Source organism: Podarcis muralis, chromosome 1 (assembly GCF_964188315.1).
Source record: "Podarcis muralis chromosome 1, rPodMur119.hap1.1, whole genome shotgun sequence".
In the NCBI taxonomy this organism is placed as follows: Eukaryota; Metazoa; Chordata; class Lepidosauria; order Squamata; family Lacertidae; genus Podarcis; species Podarcis muralis.
This window is the reverse complement of record NC_135655.1, coordinates 51,494,590-51,512,549: the sequence shown is the minus strand read 5'-3', so window position 1 is coordinate 51,512,549 and position 17,960 is coordinate 51,494,590. Positions and strand designations below refer to the sequence as shown.

The window sequence follows — 17,960 nt, the reverse complement described above, 5'->3', positions numbered from 1 at the left end:
ATAATATTGATCCAGGAGGTTTCTGGTGTATGCAAGAGATGGAAGGAGATAAACTAGCTTTAGTTCTCTTGCTCTTTGCCATGTCGGGGGGGGGGGTGTAAAATAGAACAATAAAACAGTCAATATGTCACCTCTTCTAAGTACAGTGGCTTCCAGTCAACCCCAGCTTTCCATGTGTATATTTGCTAAAGCACTGTCTCTTGCCCTCTGGTGGCTATCTTCTGACTAGCCATCATCAAAAAGGTTTGGAACTTTCCATCCTATGTTGATATAGGCATGAATCTAATAGGAAGGGGAGGAAAGGTCAGTTTGCTGTTGAAGTAGAGTCCAATATCAAATTTGTTCTTTAAATCCCTCTTACCCTCTAACCTCACTACAAAATCTCCAGCCCAATTTTATTTCATGTTTGATTTCCCACTGTCTGCAACACATTATTTGATGGACTTCCATTTCTAGATCACAACACCACTTCTATTGTTTCAAACCTAGTTATGAACTTACTGGTGAGAGAACAAACATTTGTTCAAATAAAAACAGAAATTCCACAATACAAGTTATATTAAATGGTGCTAACAGAGAAAAGCAAACCATGGATGATAAAGATTCACCTGATTCCATGTTAGAAGAGGGACTGTGGCAATACAAGGACCTTCTCTCTCAGAAACCTGCATTTATTTTTCACTGACATTGAAGCACTGGATGATTCTCATAAACTTTATTATAGTATTCTTGACAGCTATGGGAGGTTTCCAGCCTACATCAATGAAAATCGTGTTATACCTTCAAAGGAAATTAATGCATTGTCATGTTTGCAATTAAGTTTTTATAAGACTGCACCCCCATTGCAAATAGTTTTTTGCTCAGTGATAATGTGTATCTGCCCAGATGGGTAGCTCGGAAACCGTAGAAAATCATAGAAAGCTATTTATGAACAAGGAGAGATTTTCAATCGCTTAAATGTTTAGTGAGAAGAACGCCACACTGATTTGAGTAAGATGCGCTTAGAAAGAAGTCACCAAAAGAAACCTGTGCAGGGCAAGACTTGCATTTGTGACTATCTGACCCTAGTTCCTAGAGTCTCTTACACTGTAAAGTTTGCAACGCTGCAGTACAGCAATGCCAATGATATGTTAGCATAGCCATAACCTCACTCAGCTTTGGGTCAAACTAGCATAACTGGAGTTTAAAAGGGGGGAGCCATAGGGAGGGGGCAATCAAAAGCACTGTGATGAGGGACGGGTAGCTCTATTGCCCAAATCTCTGTTGGCTCAGAGTACACTCCTTTGCTCCACTTCTGCCAGTGAGGCTTGCAGAGCATGAAGCTCTACAAAGAGTCAGCAGGATTATAGGGGGCTCTGGCCACTCCCACACACTTTTTGGGGAGTCCCTTGACAGATGGGGGTTCTCTCTCCTGATGCACAATATGCAATCTGAATGACCTGTGAAGGAGACTTGTCATCCCCCTGCCCTGCACCACCCTCTTTAGCATAAATTTCTAGGACAGGACACGTGTGTGTGTGTGTGTGTGTGTGTGTGTGTGTGTGTGTCTGCCTGCTTGTGTACCTGAGTCTGTGGGGTGACTACACCACTTTCTTATGACATCTACCACTGGCATGTGGCTCTTCGGAGGGGATGGAGTGGGGCAATGCAGCCCTCAGGCTGAAAAAGATTAGCTACCCCTGCTGTTAACAGTAGGAAAGTGAGCTAAGGATCACTTCAGTTCAGCTGTGGCAGATGCTCATCTCCATCGATGTAAGGACAAGGCCAGCGATGACCTCAGATAACGCCACTTGATTCCTAGGAAAATACAAGCTGCTCAATGCAAGATCTGCAACACAGGATGCAGCTACAAGCCTCCAAGTCTGGTAGCTATCCAGCCTCTGCTTAAATACCTCCAGAGAAGGATGCCCTCCTTCTTCTTCGGCAATCACTCGTAGTTGAGTGTCTTCCATAAACATGGTACATGAACAGTGAGTCTGTAAGTGACTGTGGAGGCCAATTCTGGATCCACAAGTCCTTCCATGGTGTGGACATTGGTTTCCCTACCACCTACCATATCAGTGTGTTCCACTGGCAAATAGCTCTTGCCTTTTGGTAGTTTCTTCTAATGCTTGATACTTGAAATTATTCTCATACCTAAATTTGATTCTCTGCAATTTCAACCCATTAGTACTAGTCCTGCTTTCTGAAGCAACCAGGAACATGCCTGCTCCACCTTCTGCATAAGACTAGACATTTGAAAGCTGCTATTATTCTCCCACTATACTTCACTTCTCCAGGCTAAACATGCCCAGTGCTTTCACCCATTCCTAGTAGGGCTTGGGCTTCCATCTTGTTCACCTCTTCTGGGCACACTTGTGTGTTGATGCCCTTCTTAAAATATGGTACCCAGAACTGGGCACAGTACTCCAGAGACAGTCTTATACAACCTACAGTAAAACTATTACTTCTTATAAACTAGACACACTGTTTCTTTTATTGAACATTGCATTAACATTTTTTGCAGCTGCATCACATGATCAGTCAATCACAATGCTCATGATCAGCTTGTGATTGACTAAGTTATTTAAGTATTTTTCACATGCACTGCTGCAGGGTCAGATCTCTTCAATCCTGTACCTTGGATTATTTTTGTACCTAAATGCTGGACTTTACATTTATCTCTGTTGTGTGTCATCTTCTTGGTTTCAGGCCAGTGTTCCAGCCTGTCAAGATCATTTTGAATCCTGGTGTTGATTCTTCTATGGTATTTTCTATCCCCCCAGCTTTGTGTCTTCTGCAGATTTGATGGACACCCTTTCTATAGCCTCATCCAAGTCATTTATAAAATGACTGAACAACACAGAGCTTTAGACAGAGTCTTGTGGTACTCCACTTGAGAGCCCCCTCCGGGTTGATACAGAGCCATTAATAAGCACTCGCTGTGTATGGCTGCTCAACTAGCTGTGGATCCACCTAACAGAAATATCACATTAAACAGAATCAAATGTACATCTGAAGCCCAGCCAAGGAGCAATAATCAGCTGCAGCCAAATGAAATGTTCACTTGCACTTTTTCATAGGGATAAATATGTCCTATGCCCTCACAATTGCATGTTTTTCAGTTACAGACACAAAGGAAGCTTGGAGAGCCCTCAACTGCCAGATTCCTGCACTGAATGTTTAAAGAAAGTGTTTAAGTATGTTGTTTCACTCAGGGATGGGCTGTGCCAAGTCCTTTTGCCTCTCTGTGCCAACAGCACTGTTACTTTAGCCTCAGACACTAGAGCCTACCAATGGACTTCACAAACTCTGCTAATGGTAGGGGGGAGGGTGTCTCAGCTATTTCCTGGGAGAGATGGTTGTCAGAGCAGCCTAGAGAAATATATCCATCCCTCCTTACTTTCTACCTAATTATTCTTAGACTTATCAACGTACATTTAAAATTGCTCTACCTATTTCTCCTGGGCTTGCTGCACATGTTATCAAGTTGGTGTGATTGCCACCAGACTCCGTAGGCATTTCTCCATATAGCCAGTTACCGGCTATACTGTGCACCAACATAATCTGGCCAAATTTTAACCATGCCAAAGCAACACCTCACTTCCACAGCACAGCTAAAGTTAGACCAAGAAATGCAAGACTTCCAATAATGTGTGAAGCATGCATCACTTTAGCTTTTCAGAACACATCTTTCCCATCTTTGAAAGCTGGTGCCTGAAATGATAGAATCCAGTAGATTGAGTAATTAATCCAGTGCACCCAAGTTTTCCCTGACCATGGAGAAATCGTACACCATGTTGTTACCTTCTTCATCTCCACTTTGCTTTCTTGCTTGGAGGGAAGCATAATAATAAAGTCCATGTGTAGATTGCTACATGCCATGTATGCGCACTATAAGCCACACCTGCCCAGAGTAGGTATGGGCAACAAAATAAAGGCATGTGCAGTATCCAAATCCATGCTTCCCATATAGCCACGACTAGCTTACAAAGTGCAAGAGCAAAACAGCTCCATCACTGCCACCTTCAGAGAGTTGTGCTCTGTCCGTCTCAAACTGAGCAGAATGGGAAGGAAAAACACCACAAGCCGACTCATTGATTGGTGTGGGTGACTCAGCTCTGGGTAGGTGGAGTGCTCTTGCCCTATGAATCAGACACTGCCCTTACATCAAATCTTCACTTAATGTCATGGCGCTTACAGGGGCACAAAAATTTCAAAACCCAAGACATGTGAAAACACCATATCGCTGACAGGTTTGTTTGCTTCTGTTAATTTGTGTGCCAACCCCTCCTTCCACATCCCCCTCAAGCTCCAGCAATGATGACTACTTTGTCTCTCACTAATGTCACACTTCTCATTAGCTCATATTTCTCGTTAATTTTTTGGCCTTAAAGCTTGCTCTCTGAGCAGATTTATATGGTTCCCCCCCACCCTTTACTCCAACACTGGTTGCTTGCCTTGCTGAGGAAAAGCATTTCAACCCACCAGGCATGGTGAACACTGGCTTGGGGGCAGATAGAAAAAATACAAACAGGTATAATGATTAGCACATGATTTTTCACTGAAGCTTCGTGCTCACTTCTTCCTTGTTTCAGATTTTATTTTTCATAGTGAGCGTAGAAACCCTCCCTTGGGAATCCCTTCTCTTCCCTCAACACACACACTATTCCCAACAGACGCTGAAGCACCTGATGTTGGCTGGGCACTTAGTTTCACTACTCCCCTCCCCTTTCCAGCATCATAGATACAACCGTACACATTAGTACCTTCTTTGAATCCTTGCCTAGCTGACAGCAATCCTGAGAAAGAGAACGGGAGGATTTCATAGCAACAAGTGAGGTACAGATATGGCACGATTAGGATGCGTATCTGCCAACTGTGCAGCTTGTCTATCTCTCTCTCACCTGCACGCACAGCCATGTCAGTCTCTGAACCACGAGGCAGGGTTTCACAAAACGCAACCTGCTGCAGTTGCTGTTGTGGATAAAGTACGAGCCCCCCTTACCCAACTTGATGAAATCCTACATCTCTTTGGCCAGTATGATTCTGGCAGCAGCCCAACTCCTAGCAGCATCTGTACTGTATTTTCCACTACCCCTAAAACAGATTATAATGAACAAGTCTGTTTCCATGGAAACAATACAGTGACTCAGGACTTTGGGCCTCGCTCTAAACATGATTGTCAATAGCAGAAGCTCTGGGAGACTTCGGATGCTGAAGGAAAGAGAGCAGAAAAGCTCCTGACAAGCTGACACACATGCCCCACACAAATGTTATGTACAGAGAGAGGTACACATGGCTCAAGCCCACTCCAGAGTCATGATTCAAATTCCTCCGCCTGACAGGTCAAGAGCTACTGCAGCATTTGGGAGTCATAACTGCAGCGTGTTTACCAGAAGGTACACACCAGGTTTCTAACAGGCAAGGCACATTCAGCCAAGCCTCCAGTCACTTTTATACACTTGAATGTACACATCACCTGAATGTACGCCTCACCACATCCAAGGCTTAAGTCTGCATCTGAAGCACATACAGTACACAACTCACCACAACCTCCCCTTCAGTAAGTAACACTCCTGTTTATACCAAATGTCTAATTACAGGAACATTTCTCGCTACAGTACATGCCTTTCAGGCAAATAAAAATACAGTGTATTTCCAAATTCCTTCCAGTTGTGCATTTAATCCAGAGCTTTGGTAAAAGGGTTTTTTTTTTTAAAAAAAAGGATAAACTTAAATTTACTTCTAGTCTGCACAAAGTCTTATTCCAGAAGCACACCAAGCACCTTTCAACAAGGGAGGAATAATTTATTAACTCCAGCAACTTCTGCTGTGAAGCCCATTGCTTTTTTTTTTTTTTTTTTACAGGGTTGAGCATTGTTATTATAACTTTATTGGCCACTCAAGCTTGGTGGTGTAGGGCAGGTAGCCACATTTCCTTTACTATCTCATTCAGCTTCTCAACAATCTGTGAGAGACAAGTCAGTTTCATGGCCATTTAGCCAATGGGGAACTGGATCTGAAAGATAAAAGACTTATGAGGCTACCCCAATAATCCCAGTGATGAAGCAAGACTTAAATCCTAACTCAGGGCCTTTGACATCCAGTATTTTATCCGCTGTACTGCTGGACCACGCCTTTGCCTCTTAACTTTGGTTGCCTACAAAGCTGAGGAACTGGCAGGCTTTAATCTGAGATAAGGGTCTCCCCAGGAAACATGGGGCACAGTACAACAGCACATGCAACACAAGCCGCATCCACACATCTGTGGTAAGCATGAAAGTGCCAGAACCATGAGAGAAGGGCCAATCAATACAGCCTTTCCCACCTGACATGTAGGACCAATTTCCACACTGCCACAAATGCTTGTGTGCACACACACATCTGCAAGAGAAAGAACAGAACCACAAAAGCCAAATAATTTGAATAGATTTAAACGTGGATTGTGATCATGAAGTGGAATATTAATCCATTTGCCTAGGAAACTGTTTATGAAGAAAACGTTCCCAGCCTTGTTAGCATATTTTTAAAGCAATAGTATTCTCACTCTGCCGAGACACAAAGGAATCTAGAATAGTATGAGCCTCTTCTGTACATGTCCCCTTGCTATCTTGATAGGCCATTGCCCTAGGCAGACTAGAGGAACTAACTTCAGTGCTTTATTTCAACGAAGGCTCACTTTTCAACAACTCTGAATCTATTCCAGAAGCTGCTGTCAGGTCCTGAGTAGAGCAGCAGCAGAGGCAAGGGGGTGAAAACTGATTAGTTTCTCTGTCCCACTCATTAGCCATGTGCAACCCATACATGCAATCCTCGTTATACCACGGGTCAGCTATAAGCTGCATCTTTGCAGATGGAAAACTGTTAAATGGGGGGAAATGAACCAGATGAGATCAGTGTCTAAAACTCCCATTGTCCTAGGCACATTTTGCGACAGGGAATTTCATTAGTGCGAGCAGTTTCTGAGCTCTGGGCACAGTACTGCACCTAAGATTTCAGATTAAAACTGCAGAATGGAAGGAAAGGAGGACCTTCTTCTGCCTCCCCACTTCCAGCTACTCTCTTAAGACTGGATAAGAGACCCTCTTAAGAATATTAGGGGGGTGGGCAGAGGAAAGACTAGACCATGTGAAAAATGAACATAATATTTCTAGCTGCAGTTCATTCATTTTCAGTTTTGTATTCTTGTTATTAAAAAAGTGTGCCTGGACATTCCGTTGTTGCGCCCATAACCTAGGTTTAAGGTGCTATTTAGCTCCTAGCTTTCAGATCTCAGTTTCTAACACTGGATGAGATCACTGTGTTGACATCTGCACAGGGTCAGGAGAGGGGACCAGACCTTTTTGTGTCACACTATTATCAATAACAGTTCAGCCAAATCCTCTTTTGCCTTTTGGGGACAGAACTGTAACATGGGTAAGTGCAGAACCTATGGGTGGAATTCAACATCTTACTATCACAACAGTTCCATCAGCATTTCAGCTTGCCAGACATAACAATCTCACCTCTCCTCCTTCCATGTGCTGTTCTGAGTTTCTCCCAACCTCTAGAGCCAATGGAGGGGGAGTCCCATTGAGCTAGCGGGACATGTGGCACTGGCCCCCTCTAGTGTAACTGTTTAGCTGAATCCAGTCCTATGTCTTCCATATGAAGGTATAGTTAGGACTGTTCTTCTCTGCATTTCCATAAGAATTGGTAATGAAAATTGCCTCCAAAAGATACACATTGTGCCTTCCTCTCATCACTCAGTTGCCGTATCCCTCTCCCACATGTCGAGGCTCAAGAGGCTAGATTTTCAGGGTCAAACTACTTGATTCCCATGTACGTAGCAGCAAAGCCCCAGTTTCACATTAGTTATCACTGGAACAGAGGCATCCTGGAAATCAGAAGAGCCTCCTGGCAGTTCTCTCTGTCTAACCAGGCAGCTAGGATAGACATGAAGTTGTTGGTGTGCACGCGCACACACACACACACACACACACACACAATCCTGCCAGAAGTGAGCAAACTGTGGCTTTGCTGCCTACATTAACTGTCTGGCTGAATGATAACTTTGTTTCCTGAAATGAAATGTTGCTGCCTTGCAGGCAGGGTAGATAGCAAAGCTTGATGGCAAGAGTTAGATTCCAAACACATTTTTATTCTTTGCATATCTGAGAAACCATAGGGGCAGGACAGTGCTTGCTGGGACTGTTGGCTGAAAGTGCTGTTGCCAGACCAATAAATAAACAAATAAATAAAAATTGGGGGGTCGAACTAAGAAATCTTGTGTTTAAACAGCCCAAAACACTCATCTCTGCGCGCCACATCATGCTACGTGGCAAAATCTGTGTGCACATCAGTCAACCAAATTCCCCTAGCTAAATTCATCTCAAGAAGTAAGTACGGTTTTTCAAACAGAGTAAACAGTTTCATGGAATTAGGAGCTTTTTCACTAAGATCAAGGTTGCCCCTTGAGATATACTGCCCTGAGAAGAATGGCTTTTATATACTAGTTGAAGGCAAGAGGGAGGGGTGTGTGGTGGGAAAGCATGACATTATACATAGGTAGAACTCCGACAAAATTTAAAAGCTTGACTCCAACCCTGACAGGAATTGTTCATGTTCTTCCCCACCCCACCCCAATGCCCAGCACAAGTCAATTCTGCACTAAAAGGTTCAAATCCCGCCAGAGGCAGCTTAAACCCTCACATTCCTGAAGTAAGCAGTGTACAGATCAACTCTGCTGAATAAAACTTAAAGTTTGAAGGTCACCTGTGCTCACTCTGGCCCACTGTTAAAAACATTTCCTTTGTGTTTTTACCGTGCATTCCTTCAATCCCTTTATTATGCCCAACCTCTGTCCTTGAAGAAATTGTGTTTCTATCTTGCTTGTGGGAAACTTTGCTACCAAGGTGTATGTATCACCTCGTTTCACTGTGCGAATTATGGTTCTGTAGCCATAATAATAACAACAACAATAACAGACTAATGATTTTTGAGAACATAATGTACATGCAATTAAATATCATGTTCCTCTTCCTTAAAATTAGACAAAGGATTAGTTTTTATTAGTTTTTATTTTAGTTAGCACAAGTTTCTCAACCCAAGTAAAAGAGGTACTGGGTTAATAGTGGAAGGAATTATTTAAAGGATGACAAAAATCCCTTAGGAGGAATTCAGGAAAGAGGAATCGGCCTGCGGCGGTAGGGAGGAGATAGGGAAAGATATGCCAGATAAAAGGTAAAGGTAAAGGACCCCTGACAGTTAAGTCCAATCGCAGATGACTCTGGGGTTGCACTGCTCATCTCCCTTTACAGGCCGAGGGAGCCGGCGTTTGCCTACAGACAGCTTTTCCAGGTCATGTGGCCAGCATAACTAAGCCGCTTCTGGCGCAATGGAACACTAAAACCAGAGCAGCTCACGGAATCACTCTTTACCTTCCCACCTATTTATCTACTTGCACTTTTTGGTGTGCTTTTGAATTGCTAGGTTGGCAGGAGCTGGGACCGAGCAACAGGAGCTCACCCCGTCGCGGGAATTCGAACCGCCAACCTTCTGATCGGCAAGCCCAAGAGGTTCAGTGGTTTAGACTACAGCGCCAGGTAAGGGAATTAGTAGGAATATATTTGATGGTACATTTGTCCCTTCGTACAAGGTGTACTGAGCGAACAAGTGAATTCGGAACAGCTGGGATTAGGGAAAGTAAATAAATTTCTTGGTTTGGAGCCAAATGGGTAGGTGGCTTCATTTTAAGGCCACGACCATCCTTGACCTCCTATTCTAAAAGCAAACACAGAGAAGCAGAGAGAAAATGGCCACAGGTGCACATCTTTGGATTGCGTGTAGGATATGATGGCAATGCAGATTTGAGAAGTGTGAAGAACAGCAGAGATACTTTGCAGCCTTTTTGCCAGATGTGCCTCAGAGCCACATCATACTATTGTTCACCCGATAAAGAGGTGTCCCTGAATTAAATCTCTGGCATTTCCCAATAAGCATTTTTCAAAATATCATAAAGGAAAAAGTAACAGCAGAGAAGTTTTATTTAAGGAACCAAAATAGGCATTCTTGGGAAACATACCCAAGACCCATGTTTTCCAACATATTGCAGAATTCAGGGGCAGACTTGCTGGGGAGAATCAGAAAGTGGGAACCACCTCCCTAAACTCCTCCTGCACTCAGCTCTTCCCTGAAATTGCTCCCTGGCCATTCTGCACACATATACACACCAGCTGGCTTCCAAAACTAGAAGCGACCTTAGCCAGGGAAATACTTAAGGAGGGAATCAGTAGGTGGAAAAAGCATCACATAGCAACATAGGAAGGTGCTGTATTACAAGTCACACCATTGGTCTGTTTTGCACAGTATTGTCTACACTGACTGGCAGCAGCTCTCCAGGCAGGGTTGGCTCTCAGCCCCAAGTGGGGAAGCCAGAGATTGAACCTGAGACCTGCTGAATGCAAAGCAGATGCTCCACCACTGAGCTATGGGTCCTCCCTCTTATTACATGCTGCAAATGGATGCAGTCCCTACTTTTCATTGTAAGGGTGAACATGGCTGAGAACTTTATGTTACCCCTTGTAATGCCTTGCATGGACATTAGACTGAACTTTTGGCATAAGAGGCTCTATTTCTACTGTGCAATACTGGTAGAAACCCACTCCCAGTCCTTTGGACTGGGTAGACCATACATCTAAAATTAAAGTGCAACTATTAAACCTTGTTCTTAAGGTCCGTGTTTGCCCTCTATGGGGAATAAGCCTAATTTTCATTCATACCTAACTCCAATCCTAAAGAATGCAAATACTTTACTATCAAAACCATCAGCCTGTCTTAATCCTCTCTTCCTCATCCTCAGTCTGCTTTGCACAGTACCCCCTGATTTCCTTCTCAGTGCCACACTCCCCTTTACCACTAGTGTGGATGCATTCTTTGAAGCTTACCTGGTAAATCCTGCTTTAAAAGGTGCCACAGTTATTTTAAATAGCCATAAACAGCCTGCTTTCGACAAGAACATTTCTTCAAGTGCAGAAAACAACTGGTTGCTTCAACAGCCTGAGTTTCAATTGCAAAATTCAGCATTTCTGCCTGGGACTGCTAAAAAAGGTTCCATTCATAGTTGGACTACTGCAGGGCATTGTAGAAAAGTCTACTTTTGAAAATTCAGTGCATGACTACAAAACTGCTTGACCGAAACTTTGCAATGGAAGCACATCTGACTAGTGCTTCACTATCTTAACTAGCTCACAGTCCATTTCTGTACCCAATTCAAGATGTTGCTTTCGACCTTTAAGACCCATCGGGACTTGGGATCAGGGTACCCGAAGAACTACTGCTCTTCACACATACCTACGCAACCCTTGAGAACTTCAGAGGACCTTCTTCAAGTGTCTCCATCCAGTAAGGTATGGTGAGTGACTATAAGGAAATCTACCTTTCCAGGGAAGGCTTCCTGGCTTTGAAATGCCCTCCCACATAGCACTTACCTTTGAGTCACTCCAGCACCAGCCTCTTTATCTGTTTTAGATTTATATATGTGACTATTTTTATGCTGTGTTTATACTTCTATTATTTTTTAATTTCAAATGGTTTTATTTCTTCTTGTGAGCCATGCTGGACACACAGGGCAGCCTATAAACACTGTAAACCAGGCTTGGGTTGCCAAACGTTGTTGGATTACAACTCCCATCAACCCTGATCATCAGCTAAGCTGGCTGAGGATCACAGTTCTCAACCAACAACATCTGGGATCCAAAAGTTGAGGAACTCTGTGCCAATAAATAGCCTAGACTGGGATGTTGACAAAAGCTCCTTCCTTGTTCCCCTTCTCTCTCACACACCCAGATATCTTGGTATTTAAATTGATGAATCAAAGCTTTGAGGGAAATAAGAACTCTGGAATTTTGGTGCCCATACTACAGAGTTGCAGAAACAGAAAGAATGGACAATACTGACTTGACACTGTTATGTTCTGGATTATGAACTAGTCCTGACCTCACCAACCTTGCAACTTCCAGATGTTTTGGACTGGCTGGACAGGATGGGAATTGTAGTGCAAACATCTGGAGGGTTTGTCAACCCTGGTTCTCCCCCATCCTCCAAATTCTTATTTCAACAATATTTCCTTAAAACTATTCTGTGAAGGCTAAAATGTAATACAGGTGTCTCAATAAACCTGTTTCATACTTTAGTCTTTGCGGAATGATTCTGCACACCTAAATTCAAAGGTGTGAGTGAGATGTCCAATCCACACATAATGGATGTGGGGAAAGCCTTGCTGCAGGGAGGGCTGCTTTAGTAAAAGAAGCATAGATTGGATGGTGGGGGCTCCAGAGGAAATATTCAGCTTGCAAAGAAGAAATCTGTATGCGAGGTGGAACTGTTCTCAGGACAAAGTCTGAAGGCTTGCTGAGTGTTCCTATACTTTTCTTAAGCCTGTTCAGGATGAGACCTATGTTGTTGTTGTTTAACATGAGGGAACATGATTTCACATGTTTTATACAGTGAGTGCTCACGACTTTCACACAATCAGATTCCATTCAGTCCTCATAATCAATTAGAATGGCCCCACCAGCTGGAGAAAGCTTGGCCTCTTCCAAACAATAGGTTGCTATTTGAGTGCTGGAAAAACAGAATATCCCTGAAACAGATCCACTTTCTTAAGGGAAGATGTCAAGAGTCCAACACAACAGAAGCAACAACTTTGCTTTTTATTTTATCATCTGGAAAGGCATTTTGGTCTCATTTATCTCCTTGTTCTAGACCACTTTAGGAAATAAGAGTGCTCCCATTTCAGCTAAACATTTCATTTCCTCCCCACAAATCGTTGCCCCAAAGAGGCCAAATGAGAATCAGACAAGAAGGAAGTGGCATCTTGTCGCTGCATTCTTTCCTCAGTGGTCATTTCTAACTAAAGGACCGATGAAAGGCGTGTTTTGCTGCCTCCAAAATTAAATAAGGCAAGCTACTAGTGCCATGCTGAAAATACAAGTCAGGGAAATCCTAACCCACCAGGCAATGAACTGTAGATAGAGAAATTAGAAAGGCTGGTCTAAGCACTGAGTTTGGGGACTCCAGCTGCCAGCTTAATTACATCGGAAAACAAAGCGATAACAAGAGAAAGCATTACAAAGCCTGCAAAAAGCAACATATCCTAAAACCTCTGCTCCAGCCCAGGCTCCAAGTTCCAGATAAGAATGAAAATCGCTACCCCTTGGCAGGCTGGAGAAGGAATCCCAAAATAAAACATTAAGTTGCAGGTGCCCTTACCTGACCCATCCCATGCATTTCTCCAGCGCTGTGCTGCTCTGGCATCCCATATCACAAGCAAGGCCAACCTAGTCCCCCAAACTTGCATTTGGAATCAGAGTCATCCCTTGGCACTAGCTTAACAAAACTGGAAATCATGCTGGGGTTTCCTGACGCCTCTTCTTCCAAAGAGCCAGCTGCCTGTACCTGGATGAGAGACTCCTAGTTCTAAGCCAGCCCGGCGATTCCCACGTGTCTCTGCAGTCACATACAGAAAGTCTTCTCCCGCCACCGCTCCATCCCCTTTACCTGTGGACGAGCCCTCTCGACCTCCTGCACCACCACAAACTGAGCACAACACACCTTTGCTCTTCGCGCTAGATCAGTGTTTCCCAACCAGTGTTCCGCGGCACACTAGTGTGCCGCCAGACGTTGCCTTGTGTGCCGCGGGAAAAATTGGCGGGGGGGGGAATAAAGGGGGAAAAAATTATCCCCCCCCACCGCCAGGCGTGGGGCTGGGGCGGGGGAAGCCCGAGCTTCCCCCTCCCCCAGAATGGGACCCAGAGCCATGCCGAAGCTGCGCGCAGCTTTGGCATCGCTCTGGGAGCTTGCGGGGCTGGGGGAGGAGGAAGCCCTCCACCAGCCTCCAAACCATGTCGGGAGACAGCGGGATGGCGCGCTGCGCCTCTCCCGCTGTCCCCCGAGTTTGCAGGGCTGGCGATGGGGAGGAGCAGGCTTCTCCCCCCGCCAGCCTTCCAGCCAAGTCGGGGGGCAGCGGCAAGGGCGCGCTGCGCCTCTCCCGCTGTCCCCCGAGTTTGCAGGGCTGGCGATGGGGAGGAGCAGGCTTCTCCCCCCGCCAGCCTTCCAGCCAAGTCGGGGGGCAGCGGCAAGGGCGCGCTGTGCCTCTCCCGCTGTCCCCCGAGTTTGCGGGGCTGGCGATGGGGACAGTGGCGTAGCGTGGGGGTGCCAAGGGTGCCGGCCGCACCGGGCGCAACATCTGGGGAGGCGCGAGTCCAGAGGGAAGGGACAAGTTCCTTCCTCCGCCGGGCTCCCCGCCGCCACCGCCAGCCTTGCGCCCTAGCGCGCGCGCGCCCCCCGCCACCACCGCGGCTGCGCTCCACTCACTGCTCACAGGAGGAGCAGCCGTTGCAGCAGTGCCGACGCCGCCACCGACGCCTGGCCGGGCACGGGCAGCCTCTGCACCCCGACGCGCCGCCATCCCCTCGGCCCAGCCACAGGCGGCGGCTGCTTCTGCCGACTGGGAGGGAGGAGAGCTCCGAGGGGCCTCGCCGCGCGCTCCCCAAAAACCTCCGAGAGGAAGCCGGTGGGCGGGCGAGGCCCGGCTAAGCCTCTCGCCAGCGGGTTAAGGGGCTTTCGGTTTTAAAAGGATTAGCTTGGGAAGGAGCGGGGGGGGGGGGCTGCTCGCCGGCAAGTGCCTGCTCCGCATTTCCAAAGGCGCTCGCCATCCGAGGGACAGGGAGCGCTTGCAAGGAACGGGCTCCGTGGAGCAGGAGTTAGGAAGAGATCCCTTCCCTGGCAGGCCGCCGGCTTCGCCAGCTGTTTCCCATTCACGATCAGGAGGAACTTCAGGCTGCTTTCAGCTTTGGTAGAGGGAATCTAAGCAAGGGGATGGAGCCGGTGCCCTGAGGAAAGGCGGCAGCATTGGGTTTTTTAGTTTAGAGAAAAGGCAAGCAAGAGGCGACAGGAGAGAAGCCTGCAAAACTAGGCATGGCAAGGAGAGAGTGGACAGAGAGGAAAGTTTTTATCCCTCTCTCCGTACAATATAACTCGTGGGCATCCAGTGAAGCTGAACGTTGGAACAGTGGCGTAGCGTGGGGGGTGCCACGGGTGCCGGCCGCACCAGGCGCAACATAGCTTGCCTGCAATGCCATCCCTCGAGCAGGCGAGGAGCCCGGAGGCTACCAGATGCGAGCCCTCTTTCCCACCCTGCTCGGGAGTCCAGAGCACTTGGTCGCATTCAGGATCTAGAGTGGGGAAGCGGAGCTTGTGTCTGGGCTGGACACATTGGGCTGCCTGTGCCACTCGACCTGCGGGGAGAAATCAGGGTGGGAGTCACGACCGTGAGGCAGGGCTGCCAAGTGTGGCAGAAGAGGACACGGCCATCGCACCTGTCCTTAGGTAGGAGCTTCTTCCGTGTCGACCTGCTGCCCTAAAGTCTTGGCTTTTTTCTTGGCTTTTTGGCGGTTGGCACAGAAGGAAGGCAAGGGGGAGGGGAAAAAATTGAAACTTACACTTTTGTGCGTCCCTCCCGGCGTGACGCTGCGCGCTGACGTCACGGGGATGTAATGGTGGTGTGCCTCGAGATTTTTTTCATGAAACAAGTGTGCCTTTGCCCAAAAAAGGTTGGGAAACACTGCGCTAGATGATCCAAAATAGCCTCTACCTACATTCAAAGCAAGGTGGTCGCCGTTGTTGCAAAAAAGGGTGGGCGGGCGAGCCGATCCTTTACTTTAACAACCCTTGCTGGATCGCCTTGTACAATAAGGTAGTTTTTCAAGAGTTGCGGGGGAAACTAACCTGGGCTAAAATCGCGGAGCGAACACGCACCGTAAAGAAAGACAAACGCGATTTGACGGCGGCATAAGCTTCCGTGGGCTGTAAGGCACGGAGCGGGTTGGGTGCTAGTCCACGAAAGCTTACGCCACGTTTGTTTTTTTAAAAGAAAGGGCGAATAAATAAATCTGTTCCCTCTTTAAGGCGCTGCCTGCATAGCCTGCATTATTAGGCTGCCTCCAGAGCGGAAAAGTGCATTTCCATTTGCCTCCTCGGTGCCCAGGAATAACCGACCCAGAGCATCACGTCTCTCGCCCACCCCGCTCGCGCTGCATCCTCTCGCTTAATCAGAGAGAGAATTGGGGGAGCGAGAGAGAAGCCTTCCTGCCGCTTGCGTTGGCCAGAGAAGCGGCGTCCTGGGTGCCCCCTCCCGCCCCGGGCAAGAGGGACTTGCCAGGAGCCCCCGCCACGTCCTGCCTTCCCCTTGCAGCCAGCTACCTTCGGAAACGAGGAGCCGCTCTGGGCACGGCGGCGGGCGTCCGCCTCATCTCAAGGGCTTCCAGCCAGAGTCGCCGGCCGCATCTCCCCTCGGTCCGCAGCTCAGGCTCGCTCGGCAGCGGCGGCGCGCGGCCACGGCGGGAGGACCATCCTCCGGTGTGTCTCTCCTCGGGGCTGAGCTCTGGTTCTCGCCAGCCCACCGCCCCCCCTCCCCCTCCCCTCGCACGACGACGCACGCGCGACCGCCAAAGGAGGAGACCCACGCGCAGCTGGGGCGGGCGGGCGGCGGGGCTGCTCCGACCCTCCCCGCGCGCCTTTTCTTTCTCGCTGCGGCGGCGCCCGCTTCCTTCCCTCAGACGCTTCGGCGCGGGCTGCGAGGTGGGCGAGGGCGGGCGAAGGGGGAGTGAAAGTCCCGCGCTTTCGTCCGCAGCCGAGCCGCCGAAGTATCCTTTCGGCAGTTGCTGCTGCTCTCCAGACCGGTCTCTCTCAAACCGGTGCGGACCTATTGGCCGACCGCCTTCGCTGGAGAGCGAGGAGGGGTTTTGTTTTGTTTTTTTATACCGGCGGAGGTTGAGCTCCCTTCCAACCGCACAGCCAGCAGCAAGGAAACGGTGCAGGCGGCGGCGGCAGCATCAGCATCAGGGAGCTCCCCTCGCCGAGCCAAATCTGCAGCAGAAGCAGCTGCCGGCCCCTCCCGCCGCGGCCCATCTCCGGGGTCAGAGCGCAGCCCGCGCTCTGCTCTGCCTAACTGAGGAAAGCGCGGGCGAGGCGGCGGGCGCGCGAGGGGGAGGGCGGGGGGACCCCCCGCCGGGCCTCTCCTCCGCCGCGCGCTTCCTTTCGAGCGAAGGGAATTCGGCGCGAGCAGCCGCGCGCGTCACACCGACTCTGCCTGAGGCGATTCGGTGGTGGCATCGGACCCCGGCGTGAGCTTGCTGCTGCCGGCGGTGTTGGTGCTCTCGCCGCGCTCTTTGTCCAACCAGCGGACAACTTTCCAGCTTCCAGATGGCTAGCCTGAGCTTCTCACTCGCTCTCTTAAAGGCGCCGACGCCGCGCTCAAAGATGTCGGGGTTTGTGAGGTGGGAGAGTCTCTGGAGCGGCCGCTGTCCGGAGCGCGCGCAACTTCAGCAGTCGCGGCTGACCGCTGAGGGGCGCTGTGGGGCTCGCTGAGGAGAAGACCGCGAGCTTCTCTCAGTTAGGGATGCCTCCCAAGTATGCCAGGCGTACATTTCAGCTCCCTAAAATACTTATGAAAGCTTCTCCAAGGATGTCAGGACTGAGGTTTATAGTACCAGCTTGGTTCAATTGAATGAAGTTTTTTTATTATTATTTATACTTGATAGGTACCTTATAAACAAATCAGTGAAACATAACATTGAGCTATAAAAATCTCAGCATAACAACCCAAACACACCATCAATATCATGCCAATCACAGGAGCTTTTTGAAAACAACCTCCCCCCCCCCCCCCCGCAGCTCAGCTAAAACCACCAGCCATGCCACACAGACTAAAATGAGGAGATTTAAAAATGGGGGGGGGGGGGAGTCAGGCTGAAGTTAAAAAGACAACAGCATGAACACCATGTGTGCTTCCTTTGGGAAAGCATTCTGTTGGGGGGGGGGTGCACCACCAAAAAGGCTCTCTCTGTCATGACTACCCTCCAAACTTTGGTCAGAGGTGTCACTCAGATAGGGGCTGAAGTAGATACAGGTAGGAAGTACATACAGAAGGAAGTCTT

The 17,960-nt window shown here is 48.1% G+C and overlaps 1 protein-coding gene across 2 annotated transcripts in view; it reads right to left on the bottom strand.

The window, feature by feature from the left end:
* The window catches only part of CHST1 (carbohydrate sulfotransferase 1), a 32,190-nt gene extending 14,888 nt beyond the window's left edge, over positions 1 to 17,302 (bottom strand). Inside the window, exon 1 of one of the 2 annotated variants that reach the window (XM_028727376.2) lies at positions 16,225 to 17,302. The gene's annotated coding sequence lies outside the window, so the exon portion shown is untranslated. Of the gene's footprint in view, positions 1 to 13,233; positions 13,588 to 16,224 lie in introns of those variants that run through there. The other variant, XM_028727397.2, reaches the window with a different exon arrangement.
* Positions 17,303 to 17,960: the final 658 nt, after the last annotated feature.